The sequence below is a fragment of the Habropoda laboriosa genome, unplaced genomic scaffold, assembly GCF_001263275.1.
Source record: "Habropoda laboriosa isolate 0110345459 unplaced genomic scaffold, ASM126327v1 scaffold134, whole genome shotgun sequence".
Classification (NCBI taxonomy): Eukaryota; Metazoa; Arthropoda; class Insecta; order Hymenoptera; family Apidae; genus Habropoda; species Habropoda laboriosa.
The window spans coordinates 81,195-85,885 of NW_017100266.1; positions in this window are offsets into that span (position 1 = coordinate 81,195).

Genomic DNA, 4,691 nt, shown 5'->3' on the forward strand with positions numbered 1-4,691 from the left:
TTCCAGTCGCGGGGCCACAGAGAGCGGGCTTCAATTATCGCCGCTCTCTCGAGGAGAGCTCTTTTCCCATTAAGCGGCGTCGCTGGGCGATCCGCCAGACGAGAAACGAGTGCGTCGTCGGTTCGCATTCGTCCTCCGCCTCATTTGCGCTCCGCCGCAACGGAGAAAGTTCCCGGTCCGACTCATTAACGATCGCTAGCGTCCTCGAGACGCCTGTGTCCCGAACGAACGCGCCGATCTGGACACGCATCACAGTAATTCGTTCCACGAACTTGCTTCGATTCCCGTCGAATTCCTTTTTTTTTTTTTTTCGTTTTTCATTTTATCCTTTAGCAACAGCGCCTTTTCCCTCTGTGTCTGGTAGGCTTCGTCGGTTGTGTGGTTATTGTGAAGAGTGCGGAGGCTCAGACGTGACTGATAGTCGCAGTTTCCAAGAATGATACACGGATTCGAAGTATACACTTGTTTAATAGTTTAATCATCTTTTCAAGGTGCCAGACAGGTAATTGTCCTCATGTTTCGCATGAACAACATTTTTCTTCGTACCTTTCGCTCTATTAAGAACCTTGGAAAATCGAGCTCAATGGGTTTTTTAAGTTGTTTGACGCCATTTTCTTTCTTGGAGAATAATGTCAATGACTTTTAAACTCATAGCAGTGTAGGAATCGACGGAAAAATTTCGAGGGACCCAACCGGGAATCGAACCCGGGACCTTCGGCTTGGCAAGCCGAGGCTTTGCGCACTACGCCAATTACTCCCTCTGTATTCTCGCTGGTCGGTTTCCTATTTGGGTATAGAGGCCCCGATACTACAGTAGTTTCATTGTTTCAAAATTAATCCTTAAAGCCTGTATGATTGTTCGTTGTTTTGGATTATTTTCTTTGTTGTATCTCAATACACCCTAATCTCACCTGTATCAATCCCAATCGTTATCACTAGCAGAAATCCAGCATTATCTCAGCAGAGATTTCACTTTTGCATCGTGACATTCAATACGTCGTTTCATTGTCACGATTCACTTGTATTTATATCATTTTTCACGAGATAAAATTATTCTTTATGAAAACAAAAACTGTCATTTTTTGATTACTTCGTCTCCCTCCGTTATAATGCTTCACCTTGAACCTTGATTCAGAAGATCGTCGACACATTTACCTCTCCATACTATGATACACATTTCTAAACGAACTTTAGCAACTTAATAGCAACGATAATTTTTTATCCTCCTGATTACGAAAAAGAAAAGACTGATTCGAACTGCCTAAACTATACCACGCTAATTCTAACAGTCCTAAGTGAAACTTAAAGTTAAACGAACACTTTCGCGTAGTTCTACAATTACAGTGTCGCAATCTATCTGTAGCTTGAAGAATACTCGTCAGATGAACACAGTCCTCGTTCTTTCACAATAAATCCAGCCAAGTTTTCGAAATTAACCGCGCCACCTAGCCACTGGGATGATCCTCCCCATTTGCCCAGTCGTTCGGCTCCTTTCATCCCTGGAACCTGACCCGTAATACTTTTTAATAATGAGAATCTCATCTGGACGCAGCACGAACAAAAAGATCCACAGCCGTGCACCTCTGGCAGGAACTTTTTAATGAGCGAAAATGTAGCCAATACACCGCCAGGACTCGGGGAACGAGGAGAAACATCATCCAGCCTTCTTCGGAAAAAGGGGGAAAAGAATGTAAAATTAATATCGAACTTCCTTTTGTACAGATTGAAGCTTTAGTTCACGTCGTAGGCACCCGCACGATGATCTATACTACTGGCCAGAAGGTTTGGGTCACTTGCCAATTTACGGCAATTAATCTGCTATCAATTTTATTTATTTTTGATTTATTCATTTACATAGACATTATAGTGTGTAATATGCATTATTAGGTTGGTGTGTATGAAACTTTAGACACAGTTTGTTTCTTCAAAAAATAATATATTTAATTAAAATAATTTTTTCTTTCTTTATCTCAAATTTATATAAATTATCAGACATTTAATTTAAGAATTTTCGAATACTATTTTCACAGTGTCTTCATTTTTGGAATAATTCATTTGTTAAAGAAATTGTACAGATGTTTGAACAAATGATAGTCGTCACTATTTTACTATTCGATTTTCTACAAAATTTCTACAGAAATTCAATCGCGATCTAATTTTGGGCAAAAAACTGTTCGATCTGTGTAAAATCATTCTCGCAATCCTAAAAATTCTACACGAAAAATTAGACGTTGCAAAACAAAAAGTAGTACCTATTTATACTTCATTGAATATTTCACAATCGCTAATTTGAAATTCATTTGAAATATTGCAATTCCGGTCGATAAATGATTTTCTTTCATCAAGAGTACCTCAATTTTGACCAAATAAATTTCACCGCAATTTTCCCCGCGAATTACACGGGAGAAAAATGTCCGTTATTTTTTCCTCCCTTTCACATTATTTTTTTCTAGCGGTGTCGCGAAACGAAACACAGGGGAAAAAGCCAAATACAGAAATTGCGGTCCGGTCAAAAATTTCAACCAGCCTGGCTTCGTTTATTATTTCATGGGGTAATGGGTTGCGGTGAAGATGTTCGACACGTAACCGTGATTTCGTTACGTGTCCTTTTTTCTCTTTTTTTTTTGTGGTCAAACGAAACTGATGTTTCATGGAAGCCAGAGGAGAGGAAAAATACAAAATGTTATTCGACGAACATGTTGCCACGGCGCGGTGCGTAAAAAAGTTTAGTCAACCAGCGAATATTGGCTGGTCGTGCCAATAATTATATAACGGGGTATCTTTTTCTTTCTTTCTTCTTTTATCGCGCCTCCATAACTTTCGTAGTTGCGTGTAGGTATTTTTTGTTTTACGTTTGGAGTTCTATGGCATTGCGGCTGCCAGGGTTGCGTCAACGAAGATGTTTAAATAATGAACGGAGGTCAGATTAATTTCACGATGTAGGTATAGATTGTATTTTGAATTTTAGGTATTATATTATTTATTTGGTTCACTGTATATGTATTCTGAATTGTATAATATTGTAGATCGTGTATTTCGTGATCTACGTCACAGGTTTCATTCTGGTTTACATTTTGAAGTTTGTATTTTGAATTTTATATTTTACAGGTTATTTTTTACGGTTTGCGTTGTGGACGTTTGATTTTACATTGTGCACTGTGCATCCTTCATCTCTCAATTCTCATTCCACATTTCTTGCTCAACATCTTTCATTCCACATTTCTCTTCCCACGTTCATCATTCCACATCTCTTGCTCAACATCTTGCAATCCATATTCCACATTTCTTGCTCAACATCTTTCATTCCACATTTCTCTTCCCACGTTCATCATTCCACATTTCTTTTCCCACGTTCATCATTCCACATCTCTTGCTCAACATCTTGCAATCCATATTCCACATTTCTTGCTCAACATCTTTCATTCCACATTTCTCTTCCCACGTTCATCATTCCACATCTCTTGCTCAACATCTTGCAATCCATATTCCACATTTCTTGCTCAACATCTTTCATTCCACATTTCTCTTCCCACGTTCATCATTCCACATCTCTTGCTCAACATCTTGCAATCCATATTCCACATTTCTTGCTCGACATCTTTCATTCCACATTTCTTTTCCCACATGCATCATTCTACATTTCTTGCTCAATATTTTTCATTCCACATTTCTCTTTCCACGTTCATCATTCCACATTTCCTTTCCCACATTCATCATTCCACATTTCTTGCTCAATATCTTTCATTCCACATTTCTCTTCCCACGTTCATCATTCCACATTTCTTTTCCCACGTCCATCATTCCACATCTCTTGCTCAACATCTTTCAATCCATATTTCACATTTCTTGCTCGACATCTTTCATTCCACATTGCTCTTCCCACGTTCATCATTCCACATTTCTTTTCCCACGTTCATCATTCCACATTTATTTTCCCACGTCCATCATTCCACATTGCTCTTCCCACGTTCATCATTCCACATTTCTTTTCCCACGTTCATCATTCCACATTTCTTTTTCCACGTCCATCATTCCACATTGCTCTTCCCACGTTCATCATTCCACATTTCTCTTCCCACGTTCATCATTCCACATTTCTTTTCCCACGTCCATCATTCCACATTTCTTGCCCAACATCTTTCATTCCACATTTCCTGTACACATTCCCAAAATACTCTCTGCATTGAATATTTAGTTAAATGTCTTGAATATTTAGAAATGTTATTGTTCAATCAGCAGAACAAGGGAAATTCCATTCGAATGAAACAAACGAATGAATATTTTATTTTGCATTAGTTAATGGACTTCAGTACATTCTCGTTACTTCACAAAGTAAATCTATCATTTACAAACAATGAATACAGCTTAAAATCTCAATATAAACTACTTACAAAAATTCTCAAATCAATTTCGATACACAAAAACCTCCATCGATAGAGAATTAACAGTTAAGTTCTCTTTCCCCAAAATTCAAGTTCAAAAGCAGTATACACAGTGTCCACTAATTAATCATTTCTTCTCATATTACCTCGAAATAAACCACGAGTAAAATTTCAATAAAACAAGTACACTTTCTCTCAAGATTCGTTTCTTCAAAATGCCAGAGGCGAAATATTTAATAACCAGCAGTTGAAGAGTACCCATTTCACAAAAACTCTGCCACGTCTCAATTGAACGCAAAATACGCTTTT